General features: G+C 39.7%; 1 long non-coding RNA gene across 19 annotated transcripts in view; it reads right to left on the reverse strand.

Moving 5' to 3' along the window:
• The window catches only part of LOC121093854, a 114690-nt gene continuing 96290 nt past the window's right edge, over nucleotides 1-18400 (reverse strand). For 8 of the 19 annotated variants that reach the window (XR_005829663.1, XR_005829661.1, XR_005829666.1 and 5 more), the window contains 6 exons: nucleotides 8910-9026; nucleotides 4531-5860; nucleotides 4328-4429; nucleotides 2053-3976; nucleotides 1344-1464; nucleotides 1-1002 (listed from right to left, as the gene is read on the reverse strand). This is a non-coding gene — a long non-coding RNA (uncharacterized LOC121093854). The remainder of the gene's footprint in view (nucleotides 1003-1343; nucleotides 1465-2052; nucleotides 3977-4327; nucleotides 4430-4530; nucleotides 5861-8909; nucleotides 9027-18400) is intronic. The other 11 variants (XR_005829674.1, XR_005829672.1, XR_005829662.1 and 8 more) reach the window with 11 other exon arrangements.

The raw sequence follows: 18400 nt of genomic DNA on the forward strand, positions 1-18400 counted from the left end.
TGCTTTTCAATGGGATTTTCATTTATTTTTCTAAAAGTGAATTCAGCACTTGGCCACCTTGGAAACCAGCATCCCTCATTTACCCACAGACTGTAAGTGCTAAATTCTGCTCACATCATTATGTCCATCTACCTAGGTCATAGTTAGCAACATCTGTATCTTTGCTTTTTACTGCTGGGACACCAAACTGGTGTTACTGCTTTAAATAAATTGTACATTTTCCCAAGAATTAGATTTTTGGGAGAGGAGAAACCACACTGTACACTCATTTGAGGGAAATTCTGACAGGCATTTTCTCAAAAAATATTTTTTTCCAGTTCTTAGTTCAGTTTTGAATATGCTGGTTTCACCGGAATAGAACATCACTATTTCTCCTCACAGAGCGTTTTTACTCACCAGAGCAGAACAACAGTGTAAAGTCTGTATCTCTGTTGCTGTGTCCATAGCAGCCAGCAGTGTTTGCTGCAGAGGGCCCCGCAGAGCTCACATCAGTCTGGCTGGACCGTTCCCTGCTATATTGAAATGCAGCAAAAGCAGTTTAGTTCAGCCTGAGATCTTTTCCAGAATAACGAACAGAGGGGGAACCTTCTGGAACTCAGCGCTGCAGGCCTCAGGGTTGGGAAGCCTGTGTGGACAAGCCCACGCAGCCCTGCAGATGCAGCACTCTGCTGTGGGACGCGCTGGCGTTGGGTCTGCTCCAATGTGCTGGCACGGGCAGGTGAGGAAAGGTGAATAGGTTCCCACAGTGGTGTTTTTCTCTTGTGGGGATGCTCTGTTTTCCCCAACTCTTGCCTCTCCTGTTGTGGTTATACCACAAGACATGATCCAGAAAGGATGGTCCAGGGTTATTTTGAGGAAGATGCTCTTTTTTTCTGTAGAGATATTCCTATGGCAAGTGGACTTCATAGGCAATCCAGGCACATCCTGATTCAGTCTTACTCACCAGGGCAATCAGGGCATGAGGCAGGAGCTCTTGAAGGTATCCCCTTTCACAGCCTGTTCCTGCATCCAGCCAGCAAAGAAAGAGTGAAGATGGGGTGGGTGTCTTGAGCACTGAAAACATCACAAACTAGAAAAATTCACTCCAATTCCTGCTTTGAGCTTAGTGATGTCTAGCTGAGCTGAGACATTTCCTTTAGAAAGACATTTATTCTTAATTACAGCACTTGTGTCTTTTTGGTATAATATACAGATATTTATATATAATAATATATATATATTCACTTTCAGAAGAAAGTGAATTATGTGAGAAAATAAAAGGTATTCTAGAGGGTTCTGCAGAGCTTCCTCAAGACAGAAACCCCATTCAGTAACTAGATAATGAACAAGACCACAGCACTCACCTTTTCTCTACCACTGCGAATATACAGGAAAGATGAATCCCTGGAGAAGGTCTGGAAGCCACCAGGATTTGTCTGAGGTTGAACACGAATGGTAATGGTATAATACTTTTTTCCATTTAGTCTAATGACAGGATAGGGGAAAAAAAAAAAAAAACCAAACCAAAAAACCCACCACAGTGAAAGAGCAATTTGGAAACTTAACTTTAGATATTCATATCCAGAAGGAATCTGTCAGTGTGAACTCACCTGGTTCTAGGGTTGAGCTATTTTTAGATGTGCTGGATTTGTAAAAAAAAAAAAAAAAAAAAAAAAAAAAAAAAAAAAAAAAAAATATAGGGTGGAAAAAAAATTTTTTTGCTTATGTCATTTGCCTGCTTTTTGAGCAATGTCATGTAATCTCTTGTAGGCAGGGCATTGGTAAGGAAAAGTCTACAATAATCACTATGAATTCTGCTTCCTTAGGTAGAATGCCTGCTGATAAGTCGTTCCACAAATCAGCCATACATTAACCTTCCTTCTGGGAGGTGATGGTGCACTAAGCAGTCTGAGAAAAGCACTGCTTAAGTAATAGGATCTGAGCACTGATGGTCCTGCTTATGCTTCTACAGTGGCATTTGCAGCCATTTTCATGCCTATCCATCACACTTAGGCGGGTATCCACTCATCGAACCAGCATGGTTCAGCTCCCAGCCCAAAGCACTTTATTTACCTGTCTCTGAACTGCTCTGAAGGTGAAGCACTGCTTTATAGCACTTTTCATGGTATATATTGCGCTTTTCTAGATAAGCTGCTTTCTTTTTTTTAAAAAAAATATCCTTTAATCAAGTCATCAGGAAGAAATTTCAGAACGCTGGAGAGAGAGGAAACAGAATGGCTCCATTATGAAATGAGAACAGACCTCACCCTGCCAATTTTCCAGCACACCGGGCCTCTGCCCTTGCTTTGGAGGAAGCTGAGTGGGTTGCAGTGATATGTGCAGGCAAACAAGAGGTCTCTGGGGTGGTATTGCTTTAATCACTTCAGTGAGTAAGGAAATCAGGCTGCGGCAAGTTGTCATGTAACGAGCTCATGCATAAAAGCCAGTGAAGCAAGAGCTGCTACACAGGAAGACACTGTTCCTTTGTAGTCCTTTCAAACTTAATGCTGCGGGTTTTAGCTGTGTTTGTGTGTAATTATACTATTTAGTTATGACAACAAAGATAAAAGAGTCATTGGGCCCTGAACTGCAGAATCATGAACATCCCATAAGAGAGAGATCTTCAGCCATGACTGGATGTATCATGCCAGCAGGGTAAAGACCAAACAATTTCTGGTCTTCCAAATAAAAAAACTTTTTTTGTAAAGTCTCAGTTCAGCAAGGGCTTTTCAGTAGGACATGACAAACAACAGCTTGTCACATTGATGGTGGTTTCTATTGCTTCTACGCTGACAGACACATGGATAAGCCTTCTCACTTAGCAAAGTGAGAGGATCTGCTAATTATAGCCTGGGTGTTAATGTAGCCTTTGGTTTAACTCAGGAGTGCTTCAATTAGGTTGCTTTTAGACCTTCTGCGTTTGTATTTTCAGTACAAATTGCTGATCCTTCTCTGTTGCTGTCTGAAGTGATAGGCTGCGGTGCAGCCATAGAGCCTGGTAAGGTACAGCTACAAGCAAGCACGTTAATAAGCAAGTACAACATCAACAGGAATGGGACGAAAGGCTGGGAAAAAGTGAGGAACAGGTGAAAGTCCTACCCCGGTGGCTGTCATTGGGAGGTTGCCAGAATTTTGTTCCCATTCATCATGTATCTCATCATTTAGAGGGCATCTAATGACTGCTCAGACAGGATATTTTAGCTGTCCACACATTGCAATTGACCTAGAAAAGGTCAATTGATGTCCTACTGCAATCAGCAGGAACTGATTAAACATGCAACAATTGTGGTGAACGGTATTGGGTGGGAGAAACCAATGTCATTCCACTGACAACTTCAATAGAAATCTGATATTTTTCACTAGAAATCGTCCAAATGCTCTTGAAGTGCACTGGAGTTACGCCATTACATTCAATGAGCTTCTAATCAGAACACGCATCTGGATAAGGAATAAAATTAGTGTGTTATTCTTTAAACATGGAAAAAAATATATTGGAAATTCATTTTGTTTCACTTAGGCATATGTAATTCCCCACTACCACCACCCTTCCCTTCATTTGTCCGCATGCCTTTCACTATCTGAATGCCAATGAAATAAAGTTAACTCTCTTTGTTGTAGTACAAAAATAACCAACTGAATGCCTCGAAGCTTAACAAAGGTGGAGATTAAAATTAAATAAAACCTAAACCCCAGAAAAGAAAGAGAAAGGACTTAGCTTAAGCACACAGAAAATACTGGTAGAAGACCTTTAAAAATTACCTTAATAGTTGCAACTGACAATTTCAGCAATAGCATCTGGAGAAAAAAAAAAAAAAAATACTGTCTTGCTTTGTGTTTTCAAGGCTGGATGTGAGGTGAAAGGGAAAAATAACTGAAAAGCCCTAATATTCTTGATTTAGATGAATACGCCCCGAATACTTGGAGTGATGAATATAACCAAGAGGTGGCAGCAGTTCATGCACTATTCATTTATTTTGCTTTCAACATTATTTTCTTCCTATAAGGTACAAGAAAATTAAGGTGGTTTTAGCTTATGATGTAAATTGTTTCCATTATTATTAAAGGGAAAGGAGTGGCAGAGACAAAGGAGACAGGGAGGAATAGTCTGAGGAAGGGATCTGGAAATTTGTTTTACACATGCATCTGAGGACTCTTTTTGGAAAGAAATGTTAACTGCATGCTGTATGAAAGAGCTTAGAAACTCCTCCAGTCAGAAACGTCTTATGGGCATACATGCTGTACAGATACACTACTAACTGGTAAACACATTTCCTGTGATCTGCTACGGTTCTAGGATACATCCCATTCTCACAGGCAAGGGTAACTGCTACCATCTGGAGAATCTTACATTTGCTTTGAAGACAGGATGCTCAAAATGATGCTCCAGTGAGTAGCTTAAACCTTGCTTCTTCAAGGAAGGAAACTGCTTCAGATGCACAGTAGTAGCATGCTAAAGAGAGAATCACAAGGTTTATGTTTAGTTACACATGTGCATCAAAAAAGAAATCCTCCTGTACACCGAATCACTGATTTTAACTCAATCAGACATACTTAAAGGCATCTCTTTCTTCAGGACCACATCTCGTAGGGACTAGACAGTAGGGAAGCCCATTGGCTTCCATCTTTTGTATCAATGAAAATGTGACACCTGTAAAAATGAGCAACTGTTTTGGCTAGGCAATAGAATTAAAAAAGAAAAGCTGAAATGACCTTATTCTGAGGGTATTCTCTTCAAAGAGAATGCCGAGTAGATAAGGCATTGCTACAACAGTCAAAGGAAAATAGTGCAATTATTAGTTACATTTTATAAAGGACTGAACAGAGGGACAAAGACACACTCCAACACCCTGATTGTTTCAAGAAGGAAAAATTTGCATTAAGAAACTGAGTTAAAACATCTTGAGGGATTCAATAAATGTTCCATGACTTGGGAAAAGATGATTGCATCTATAGAAAACTTAGATCATTGCTTAGTAGTTCAAATACAGACAATCATAGACTTGCTTAGCTGACAGGTAGATAGCTAGATAAATATACAAAAACCCTGAAGTTATCACCACCAGACTAAATTCCTTTGCATTGTGATTAGCCTAGTTAACCATCACTGTCTTTCACAGCATCAACAAATTATGCTTTTCTTCCTTCACTTCATCAGAGACAAAGGAATAGTCATGACAAAATCCAGGATGCAGATATTCCATCTGAAATGGCTTTAGGTCTTGTTTAACCCCAGTCTGCAGTCCAGGAAGGTGATTGCTGAGTATTGTCCAAGCACATCAGAGATCACAGGCTGCTCTCCTGGACAACATGGGGAAAAAAAAAAAAAGAAAAAAGAAGTCCTTTATCCTTTGTATGGCATATGTTTGAGCACTGCATACGTACAGGAGCACATTCATTTAGCCCATAGATCTTGCCAGCATGGTCTGGACCGAAGCCGAGTGGCTTAGTGCTGCCTAAATGCAACCAAAATCCTTGAGAAAGGTGCCCATCCAGGAAGAGCTGCCTGAGAAAGTCTTGCAGGTGCTTGTAAAACATAAACCCAAGTTTTCTGAGTACAGTCTACTCTTTGCCTACTAGTGCATGCATGAAAGATGTGGAAGATCTGCCCTGTAGTTCCACTCCTTTCTGGTTTTGTTAGATAGGGATGAAAATATCTGCTTTCCCCCTGTCCTAACTGTCTGTGTTACTTACTGGCCTTAATAGTCACATTTCCTCTCAGTGGCCCCCACAACAAGTTTTGCATTTCAGGGTGCAGTGTGCACTGTTACAAAAAGAAGATGGTAGTGCTTACCCCATTTCCAGAGTACTCAGTCACAATTCAGAATCAGGATTTTGAATCTTCCTAGACAAGAGCCATAATTCCCCATCTCCACAATAATCGCTTTAAAATCAGAGGTAATTCAAAAGAAAGGATACTACAACAACAGTAGATTTTTTTCTGGAAGTCTTAAGTAGTGCCTCATGATTATTATTGGCTAACTCTTAAGTGGCTGTTCTTTCAGCATAAAGAACATTCTTGACTGTTTTTCAGAAATCGCTATTTCTTCCACTCACACCATTCACTGTCAAGGTAAGCTAATATAAACAGTATGACTTTTTACCCTAAAGCTAGGTGGTGAGATGATACAGGTAAATAATTTCAAGGACTTCATCCACATGCTTTCATAAAATGACATAGCATGACATGAAATACCCATCTCTTAACTTGCAACTAAAGAAAGCAGTAAACCATGGTCATTCTTATATAGAGTACATTTCTCAAACAAATGCCAATGCTATTTAAACTTTTTAAAAAATTCTGAATATGTCAAAATTTATGTCATGAATTAATGTGCACTAAAAAATGCTGCCTATTTAGCACTTCAAAATTAATAAGCAATGTTTTGCCAATTTTTTTGAGAAACCTCTGTGTCATCATGAATTTGCTTCGTAAGTATTTGTGTGGTATCCAGAATGCTTGTTTGCAGGCAATAGCTATTGTCAAGCTACAGTTATTTTCAAAATGATCATTGGGCATAAATTCTTAACTTACAATAAAGATTCTACTCACTTTTTTTCAGTTTTCCTCTCCTTTGACTTTATGCTAATGTAATGCCATGGATTCTGCTAGGGTCAAAAGGATATAAAACTGTAGTAGCTTTGCTTCTTGTTGGAGGGAGATTGCAAAGGAATTGATTGAACAGGTCAGTCCACTAAGGAATAAGACTCCTAAATGTAGAAATGGCAGCTTTTCCTGCTGTAGTCCAAAGTCCCTCTGGGGATCCAGGCCTGGAGCCATCAGCTTGTCAAGCCAAGCATGCCTTCTTACTGTGTCAGTAGCACCAGGAGCTTGACAGGCCACGCTGATCCCATCTGTAGATGTTACTGATATCTCTAGAACCAAGAAAGATCCAGAAAAGACTTAGTACCTCAGGACTGACACACTTTCTGCTTATATTGCCAGCTTCAGTTCGGGAAGATCCTGGCAATAACATTTTCATGCCTGTACATGTCCTTACAAAGCTCTTGGCAGATAGGCAGGAAGTGTCCCATGGACCTTTATTGCAGCAATGAGCCTTCTAGGGATGGCTTCTCAGGTTTCTGAGGTTATCTGTTGGAGGACTGAGCATTATCACCTTAAAATCTTCTCAGTCCATCCAGGAAGTGAAAGGATGCTGAGAAATCCTGGACATGAGCAAAGCATTCCTGTGAAGACCTCAGATGAATTTATGTGAAAAGTGCAAAGCATGATTGTAACAGTAGGGTAAAAATGCAGATAACATGGAAAAAAAGAAACGTAGGCAGGGAGAGATGAAATTTTTGAGTAGGTCTTTTCATGTAGTCAAATCTGTGTTAGTTCCAGTAATGTAGGAAGTCAGTGGGTGTCTGATTATCATCTCCTGAAGACAGAAAAATTGCCACTGTAACATTTTTTTTTAATCAGACGAATTTTTAAATAATAATTGAATTATATATAGCAGCTTTGTTGGGTTTTTTTTTGTTTTTTTTTCTTTTTTTTTTGTTTGGTTTTTTTTTTCCGTTTCCCTCCACCTGTCTTTCTCATACAAAAGCTTCCCCTTCTCATACCGTTGGCAGCTTAGAATATGAACAATGTATTTTGTCTTCAGCTTAAGTTCAGTATGTGTTTCTGAACTACTTGGCGAGAGGGCGGGGGGAATTCCTTTGTAATGGCTTCTAAATAAATTCAGTATCAATTTAAACTATTAGAGGAAGTTAAATCAAAATAATTGGGATATTAAAATACTTTGTGCATTTCCAATCACTGGTTTATTGCAAATCTGGATCTTTTCCAAGGAACAATAATAGAATGAATACATTAGAATGTTTCCTTCCCCTTAATATGAAACCATTTGCTCATGAAAAGATGATTGATAACTTGCATTAAACACAAAACCAGATTGATTTGCAGACATGCTTGAGGAGGGGCTGGAAGGAAAGGAGAATAAATGTCACATTAACAAAACATTACACAGACGCACATTCACACGCACTAGGTATATTAACCAAATAAAAAAGAAAACAACATAAAAGCTTTCATAGCACCTCTTCTCGTTAGAAAAATATACTAACCCTGTGCAATGTAATTGCTAAATACACCTTGGCATGGGCAGAGAGAGGTATTTTGAGATTCTGATTGCAAGTGCCCTGAACCAGTTCAGAAAAAAGCTAGAGCAGGGTACAGAGAGAGATAAATGTAAACTGATTGCAGTGTCAGCTAAGTTATTGGCTCTGTCTTGTTTCTGATCCCTCCACCATTCTTCTTCACAAAGTGAAGAATTATGTCTTCCAAACTGTATATCCTACTGGGACTAGGGTAGATTTAGATTAGATATTAGGAAGAGTAGATGTTTCAAAGAAATCCTTTACTTTGAGGGTGGTGAGGCACTGGAATAGGTTGCCCAGAGAAGCTGTGGATGACCCATCCCTGGAAATGTTCAAGGCCAGGCTGGATGGGGCTTTGGGCAACCTTGTTTAGTGGAAGCTGTCCCTGCCCATGGCAGGGCAGGGTGGAACTAGATGGTCTTTAAAGTCCCTTCCAACTCACACCATTCTGTTATTCTATGAAATAAGCTTGCTCTGTGCAAGTCCATGGTCTGCAGGAGTTGCCACAGTCTTCTCTCTGCCACTGCCACAGAAATGTCTGTTTCTAATAGTTGCCACATTTGGTCTTAGGGCAGTCCTGAGTTTCCAGTCTTCGTTTCAAGCCCTGGTACAATGTCTAGTGTGGCAAGTGTTGCGCACAAGTACATATGCACATTTCTGCCAGCTGGAGAGAGCAGGGCTGCAATCAAAGCCCATTCTTGAGCAAAACACAGGGGACTGAGCAGTATCACTTGAAGATATCTCTGCATTTCTGTGACCCCTCAACACCTTTCTCATTTGTAGGTTTTTTTTGTTCTGCTTACTTTGGGGACAGAATTTTAATTTACCATATTCTCCTTGTTAGCTTTCAACTTCTTTCCTTTGCTTCCCCCTGAAGAAGACAGGTATCGCTGCAGTGGATCAGATTCAGTCAGTCTGTCTTAGGCATTATCCATTCACAGATTCTTAGGGTAGAATACAAGAAACAACATAAATATTCAGCCATCTGTGGTACATTTCTCTACCTTTCTGAAGAGAGCACAAAGAGTATACCCCTTTTCTGTTCACTTACATGTACGTAGAGTCACTGCTTGGGCCATCTGGCATTCACAAAGCTTCAGAGTCACCTGATATACACACTACTTGGTAGTCTAGCTCCTGCTGCAAAGGTCCTTGCACCTTAACCTCCTAAGAAAATCAGTCTGATTGTAACTAATGTATCCCAGCAGAGATAGAAGGGGAGTGAAGGGTGCTAGACATAGCTACAGCCTACATAAATGGGGAAGAGAAGAATTCCCCTGTAGTGAATTTGAAACAAGGATAAGTTTTCTTGAATCAAGTGAACATATTGTTGCCAACAAAAGACGCGGGGGACAAATATGCATTACAGCATAAACAAGAGAATTCTGAGTAGAAATCAAGATGCTAGATTTCCTCAGTATTTGATAATGCTGCGATCACTGCAGAAATATTATGTCCAGGTCTGGCATCTGCCTGCATTTCAGGAAGGATATTGACAATTGTTCTGAAAAGAGGAATGAGCAAAATACTGGAAAACATGCCCCAAAGACAAATATTTAAAGAATTCAATCTATTGGTTTATAAAAGAGATGAAGTAGCTTCATCCCATTTCATATGGATTTCAGTGGGGAGAATGAACTAGTTTACTGTTGAAACTGAAACTGATAAAGCTACAGTAAACCCAGGGATTAGAATCCAAAGTTGAACAAACAATCTGTGTAATAAGATACACATTTTTAATAGGGAAGATATTAATCATTAGAATAATGCACCAAGAGCTTTCAGAGTATCACTGGGCAATTTCAGATTGCCATCAAATGCTTACAGGTTTTGTCTGATTTTGTTTTTCTTTCCTAAATATATTATTTAAAAGAAGCTTAAAGAGAATGTAGTTCAAGCATGTAGGAATATCCACATCATACAAGTAATCCCTTAGAAGTTCACTGGGTCCCTCTTGGATTTTATAACGTAGAAGCTGATAACTCCTGGAATACCTAAGGATGTTCAGTTGCACCTAGTGGAGCACAACTGTATCTCTGCAAACATATTTCAGTGCCAAGGCAAAGCAAAACCATACCTGATGCAGCGGGCCATTGATATTTGAACGTAAATCCCTTGGGTTTTAATTTATATGTCCTAAGATCCTTGTTTAAATGTGTGTTTCCTTTCTCGTAAGTCACCAAATAACTCCCTGCTAATCCCCCTCATTTACATTGAATATTAGCTTTGTGGAGAATGGAACTAATTAATCCTGCATAACTATAATTTAGTAGCTGGGCTGCACAACAGCATGAGAATTAGCATGGCACTGTGTGCCAGGTTATCAGATCCATTTTCTGGGTAAGTCTTATTATGTTCTGCAGGACAGGCACAGCACAGAACAGATTTAATTACACAGCCTTTCAATCAGCTTCCTTGTAAGCCAGGAAACTATCTTCTAACCCTCTCACTTTACAGCAAGCAATGCTTTCTCTGAAGCTACTCTTGCTTTGTACTTGACCAGCTGATCATTCTACCTGGACACTAATTATTAGTAGGAGCTAATGACTAATGACCTTTTCTGCAAGGTCATATCCCAAGATGACACCAGAGTCTATAAACATTCTCCTAGTTAGTTAATGACTAGTAGTAAAATGATGATTAACAGCAAACAGCCCACTTTCTGAATAAAATATAAATGAACATATGATTTTCACAATAAAAACAATATTACACTACTTAATAGCATGGGTAAATAAGTGCATAAATAAATAAAATCTCAGCTTCAGTTGATGACAAAGTGTGATGTTGTCTTACATCCTTCTCTCTAAAGGGACTTTACACGTCAGATGTTGTCCAGTAAAAGGTGTGGGTTTTGCTGCCATGTCTGGCAGTGACCTGCCCCAATGAATCACTCAGACTTTCTCTGCTTGATCCTCCTACTGCTCTACTTTTTTTTTTTTTTCTTTCTTTTTCAATGTTGATAGTAAAGTAATTTTGTTCAGTATCATGACACTCACACCCCCAGCAGAGACCTGTCCCGTGAAGGTGATTCTCAGATTGTGCTGTCAGTGGATACAGAACATCTTTTGAGGGGGTAGCTCAGATCTGCGGTAGAATGGAGCACCCTTTGCAGGTTCTTCTCCAGGATACACAGTAGGTAGGCTCCTAGTTTTGATGATTTGGTTAAATACCTTGATATCATTAAAAAAGCCTGCCTTATGCATGCTCATTTCTCCTCTCTATGAGCTAAGAAAAAAAGAGATGGCAGAGTAAGGGAGACTTTTAGGCTTTCTTACTGCTAAAATGTTTGGATTATAAAGATACGTAACTGTATTTCACCAAGGAAGGAAAAAGCAAGTCCAACCACGTGAAAACATTCAGATGTGAGAAAAGCAGCACAGGACTACAAAGAGATTGCTGGAGATTCTCCTTGTTTCATTATTTATATTTCCCCACAATGGCGAAAAACCACATTCCTATATTCAATATAAAATATAATGCATTTAATTGATCTAAGTAATTTCAAGGCTGCTGAATAGCAGAAGCCTCCGGAGTGGAATATTCTGACTTAATGATCACATAAAATTGCTCGAAGTGTTTTTAATGTCATTGTAATTTCTGAGTTTATTTAATAGTTGAGGGGAAGAGAGGGTAACATTAACAGTCATCTGCATGGCTTGCATGACTGTATATAACAAATGAGACGTGTATGCCACAAGAGCCATCATTTTAAAATGGCTGCAGTAAAAATGCAGTTTCACTGAGCATTTGCTTTAGGCCATGACACAGTTTAACGAGGATGATACTGCATTAAGATTCAGGACACCTCAGATTTGTTTCCGAGTGTTTGGCCTTTTATGGAGTCAGATCTCTTCTTGATTCCAGATTCCTTTCTCTTTCTTTCTCAACCTCAGCCATTCAGTTCATACAACCATCAGCAACAGCTGTCCAACTCCAATGTCTACGACAGTGTGGTTGTAATCCACGTTACACCTGGAAAGTATATGGTAAAGACATTTACTTTTTATTTAGTGTGTGTAAACAGCTGCCGCTCACCCCTAATCATCAAAACCTTGGTTAATGTCAGATATTATTTTTCTCACTGGCTAAGCCCAGGCTCACTTGCAGATGAGGGCCAACACATTCATCCACAGGCCAAAAGCGTAAATCCACTACGGGCCTGTTTTGAAGCACGAGAGGGGATTATGTATGCAGTCTGCACAGATGCTTTTTCCAGTGCTGGTGGCCTCCCTGATTCCAAACCAGTGATAGGTGGAGCAGCAGCATGTGTTGCTCTGCTGGATATCTTTATTCCCCTCATCTCAGCGTTTGCTAGTTGAAGTCTTTTCCCCAGTTTTTACCGACAATTTTCAGAATTATTTTGCAGTATTAAAACAAGAATTAAGATTTTAAAGCTAGTTCCATATTCTCCTCTACTCCTTCTACCCATCTGATCTGTTTGAAGTTATTTTAATCTCCTCTCAACCTTGCCATTTTTTTTCCTATTGGACTTGTCTAATTTGCTTCATTTCTAAGTCATGATGATATCCTCAAGACACCAATTCATAACTTCCTCATGCTGAAATTGTTCATTAAAACCTAATTTTTACCGTCTAATTCTGGCTTTTTAGCTAATGAAATCAGAGCAATTATAAATATCCATCTTGCAACATTGCATATTGACATTTGAATATAAAGTCTCAGAATGGAAGAAAAGCATCACTGGAGAACTTTCTTTCCTCTAGCTGCAAAGGAAATTAGCTCAATCATAAATATATAGATTAAAATACTCTCATCTAAATTAATTTCAATATTAACTTTATACTGCCAATAAGGTTTGCCTGAACATGACCCATAAGGGGCTATATCTAATTTCACATGAGATATGCCTGGTTTGCTCAGATCCATTATTTAACAAAGAGAACTGAAAAACTCAGAAAGAAAGGTACAGCTTGCTGTATTTGATCCAGAGTTCAACAAGGGCTTTAACATCTTCCAAAAATATTAGAATATATAGAAGGAAAGATTCACTCAGGAGCACTCATAGTACTTTTTCCTAGACTTATTTTAGTTGTTGATTCTAGACTAGGTTCGTGGTTGAATTTTATGGGATCACTTTGCATTAAGACTCCCTGTGACATCAAAGAGCTACACCACAATTTATATGAATTAAAAGAGGAATTTCTTTATATTTCTAAATGTTTGGCAATCCTCCTAAAGTTATAAACATGGATGGATATTAATATATTGATGCAACAGTCTGAAAAATGTATAGATAAGGGAAAGACAATCAGACTTGTAATAGCTTAATATATTATCACCACAGGATGGGGATCTGATCCTGTGTGTAATTCTGCAGTTATAGATCCTTTTGAAATAGTTTGGAGAGCTGGATGTCAGTTCTGCAGGTACACCACTTTAAAAAAAGACTTCAGAAAATCATAGGTAAGGTATTGTAAGGATGATCAAGTAGGTATGTAATATTTGTTCAATCAAAATGATTTACTTAGTGGCATCCATTTTCATAAGCTTTCTGTAGATCCCTGCCCAATTTCTTGCCAAACTGCTTTGTGAAGTGTGAGGATGCTTACTTATTGTTTGTGCTCCAGTGAGGCAGCCAAACTTCAGATTGCCTTGCAAATGGGCCCTGCTGGGCTTCCATGTCCTGCACCACAGAGCCAAGAGCCTGAATGAGCTGAAAGCCCCAGCCCATGGCAAAAGTAATGTCCTGACAGGTAATCTGTGATCTGAGAAGCAAGAAAATTTCAACTCCACTGGCTACGGATTGATTTAAAGATAAGAAGTGAAGTTTAACTGCTTTTTTTTGGATCTAAGAGCCTAGACTCCTAGACTTGTCCTTATTCTAACTTTTCAACATTCTAAAAATAAATACTTTGATGTTCTGTATCCTATTTTTTGAAAAAAAACGAAGCAGCAGATATAATCACTGAGGAAAGAAGTGCTGGGAAGAACGAAAATGCTAGACAGAAATTTTTTGCTCAGTGCCTCAGCCACAACAGAGTTGTTCTCTCTCACTCCATATTTCACGCAACAGCTCAGAAGAGGTTTGTCTAGTGAAGGCAGCTAAAATCATCATTACCAGTCTCCACAACGTACAATTACTTTGATTCATGCAATCTGCCTCTGTGATGAGATGTCTCACAGTAAAGACATAATAACCACTAAAATAACTATTTAGTTATTATGGCTAGATGATTCTAAGTTCATTTTATTCAAAAGCTTCAGTATCAGCTGATTTGATATCTGTTGGCAAAAATACTCTTCTTGGCAATGGACCAATGAATTCACAGAACAGACACAAGGGAGACTTGTTTCAGGCCCAACATCAGTTAAAGGGAAATGTTCTTCACGGACATTGTGTCACAGCAGAGAGAATGGTGTGATTCAGTGGCAGAGATGAGAGATTCCTGCATGTAAGAGCAAAGAGCATGTCCAGGCAAGCATTCCCTGGGCATGAGTATAAGCTGATCCTCCAGAAATTTGCAGCTGCAGCTTTTCATGCTGGAATTGTGAGCATCAGGCTGCAGCTTTTGGTTGGTAGGTCCTGATAAGATAACTGGCGGGCCACTGACATTGGTTGGTGCCCAGGAATGCACTGACTCTGGGGTTATCATTCATTAGCTCTTGTGAAAACAATTTAAGAATTTAATCTTGTGGCAGTCAAAAAAGAAAGATCCTAACACTTCATACCATGCAAATGTTTGTTCTATTTCAGAGCATGGAATGTTGAATCTCTACGGCAGCCTGCTGGCTCTGTTTTTACTTGCATGCAGAATGGTTATTCTGGAAGTCAGCTTTCTTTTGGAAATAAAAAGGATCTGGCAATTACTGCAACTGAGTATCGACATGAACAGAAAATGGTCACACAAAGCAGTCTGCAACAGCTATCATTTACTTCTGTTGCTGGTTTGGTGGCATTAATGCACTGCATACCTGCATTTCAGAGAGGTCAGTGGTAGGTGGCACATGACTTTTTCAGATGTGAGCAAAGAATAAGTATTTTGAAAGCATTGGACTTGGAAATGGCAGTTACACTATCATGGGCATAAAGCTAGTGAAGAGAGGATATGGAAAATACCCTGGACCTTGGAATATATTTGTTTGCAACCCAGCTTTTGTACCAGGGAAGCCCAAGTGTAAGGATTACCAGGTCAGTTAGGCCAAATCAAGTCCGCATTGCAGCCCACAGCTAAACAAAGAGCTGTTATATCTGTCTGTTCTCTTCCTCTGGGCACGAGGATCCAGAACCAAAATGCACAGATGCCAGGATGTTGGCTCATCTGTCCCACTGCAAAACCCTAAAGAAGGTTTAATATTTTTCCTGAGAGGATCACAAATGCAGCAGGACTGAGGTCAATTGATCCTTTAGGGCACTCAGACCTATTTTGCAGTCTTCCTTTGTATGATTATCTGAGCCACTGTCTTTTGGCATCATTGGTGCAGGGCCCAGGTAACCATGCCAGTAGCCTGAGTGCTCTTGCCAGCAAGTTACATAACTCATCAAGGAACCATGAGGGGGTATATGTAATTTATCCTTTTATTCCATGACCTATGATGCAACTCTCTATATAATACTGTAAATAAGCCATCCTGGCTCATCAGGCTTTTCCCCAAGCTTAGATAACAGATGCATGCGAGGAAAAGGCCATGAAACTCTATAAATGCACTTTTTAAAAGGCCTTACTTGGCTTCATCCTACCTAATTGTAAGCACCTAATTAGAAAGTCTGATTAGGGAGTATGGGCACCTTTGGCACCTTATGCCTTAGTGAAGAGAATCCATCGATCTAAGAGATAATTTGATCTCGGGCACATCTCCTCCTGTCAAGGCTTTTTGCCTTGTTTCCTGCAGTGGAAGGGCACCTGACTTACAAACCTCAGTTCTGGCCTAAGATGGAGGGAAATTATAGTCTGTGGTTTTTGCGTTATTCCCATTCTCTAGCACATTATCCCTATTTCTCTCACTGTGAATCTTCAGATCCCTCCTCTACTTATGATTTCCCCCCCATCTCTCATTTCCTCTGTATGCAGTATTCCTACCCTTTGATTCTCTATTTCTTGCTTGTTGCACCCTCAGCTGCTCAGCTCTTTCCTTTCTCTGATCATGTATTATGCATTGAAGTGGATATTGAATTAGCAGTCAGTTTTCCCAAAATTGGCCTTGAAGCAGCTAAAAACTAGACTGGAACTTGGGTACTAATATCAGATTTGGTTAATAGAGTTAACTGAAAAACAGAGGATATTTTGAAAATATATATTAAAAAATAATTGCAGATTTTTCTCTTTGAACTGCTATTTTTGTGGAAGAATGAAAACAAAGGAGTTTTAAAGCTAAAAAATGTTTTCCCTTAAAAACAGTGAAAACGAAAAACTTTACATGACAGTAAAAGTACACAAACAAAAAAAAAAAGAAAAATCTCAAGACTTTTAATTTCAAATTAAACAAAATACCTCAGTGAAATTCAAAATCAGTCGGTTTGGGGTTTTTTTTGTTGGTTTGTTTAGGATTTATGCTTGTGTTTTTAAAAGTTTGTTGCCATTAAGCTGTGAGCAATTTTTAAAATCTTTCTTGGTCCACCACAGAAATGAAAGATCTATTATTCACCAAACTCTGTCTCCTGTTCCTCCTTTCCCTTCTATTTCTGAATCGTCAATTTTCTCTTTGTCTGGCTGCCATCGGTATTATATTGTCTCTACACTGTCTAGTCCAACCTCTCACACAATAGCACTCACTGGTCTATAAACACTAACAAATTAATGTTATATTCAATGGAATGAAGCAGTACCGTTGAAAGAGATTGAGGGCTAGCAATCGAGAAATCATAGATGTATTTGCAATGTGATACAGAGCAAAAGGAAGGGTAATGCAATCTTAGGCTACGGTCAGAGAGACATTGCATTATGGAGCAAAAATAAAAGCCAATAATTTTCCTCTGTACAGCTTGGCTGTGACTGCACCTGGAATATTATATTCAGTCCAAGGCACCAGAGAGAGATCGACAAATGGGTATTCAGAGAGAAGGGCTGTAGCAGTTGATTTACTGGGGAAAGTTTAAATGAGCTAAATAAGAGGGCTGTGCTCTGGGCAGCACAGGACAGAGAGCAGCATAGCTGGGAGCAAAGCACATACTGCCACAGGGACCTGGCTGTGAAGCTGTCTTCTAAGGAAGGTCAAAGCACCACTGGGCTGCATCTACATCCTACCTTTTCCTTCATCTATTCCCCCAGGATAAACCCTTCTGAAACTAAATTTTCTGACAACCAAGCCAAATGAACAAATTCGTCCTGGCCTGGGTGTAAAATATTTACCCTTAGAACAACAAAGCTCCAGACCATCTGCCAGGGGTCTGTAACCTCTGCCCAGCTGGATGGGCTGGACCTCTGGGGAAAGTTCGATCCACTCCTTTGCCTGTCACAGCTGGAAGAGGCAAATGTCACAAATGGATTAGGTAAAAAGGCTGTCTTATTTCCACTTCCCACTTTCACATCAGAACTTGGCACAAGATACTAAATGGGCTACAACAAACAAGATTAATAATGGAATTAAACCAACTGCGCAAGACCCAGACAAGACTAGGGTCCACATATTCTTTAGTTGTGCAAATATGTACTGTGGAAAGCCTTGAAATATCAAGAATAAGCAAACATCCTGTGACAGCATGCGATATGTTTGTATGAGATTAGATAGAACATTTGCTTTTCGTGATGCTCTAAGAACATCCCCTGCCCAAGCCGTCAACTGTACTTCTGCAAGCCATCTGACCCCCCCAAAAAAGACACATTACATTCACCACAAAAACAGCAAGCCACTGCCCCAGCCCAGAGAGCTTCCCTCCTAGTTTCTGTGACACATCTGAGGAAAAGCAACTTTTTTTGCAGGCAGCTGTAGAAAGCTGTGAGTTGAGACTAGGTATAGAAACTGAAATTTCCAAGTTGATCATTTGATATGGGAAGAGCTTGTTTTTTAAGAGCAGAGTACTTCTGGTTTAGGGAGCACACTTTGGATGAGGACCACTTCCATGCAGACAGAAAAATGCACCCTCCTAAAGAGGTGTAAAAAAGGACATGATCAGGCACTTACCAGCGCCTGGCTTTTTAAGGAAGCTTCCACTCTTCAGTGTTTTCAATCCTGCATTTTCCTAGTTCTGTTAAGACTTTCTCCTCTGTCTTAATTGACTCTGTCGTGCATTGTGTCTCTGAAGACACACACCTGAGAAGCCAACAGACACCCGGTGAAGCTACAGAAGCGTGGTGCAGTGGAAGGCAGGCTCCAGAGGCCAAACGCTACCACCTGGTTACTTCTCCAGGCAGAGCCC

This window comes from Falco naumanni, chromosome 9, assembly GCF_017639655.2.
Source record: "Falco naumanni isolate bFalNau1 chromosome 9, bFalNau1.pat, whole genome shotgun sequence".
NCBI classification, from domain to species: Eukaryota; Metazoa; Chordata; class Aves; order Falconiformes; family Falconidae; genus Falco; species Falco naumanni.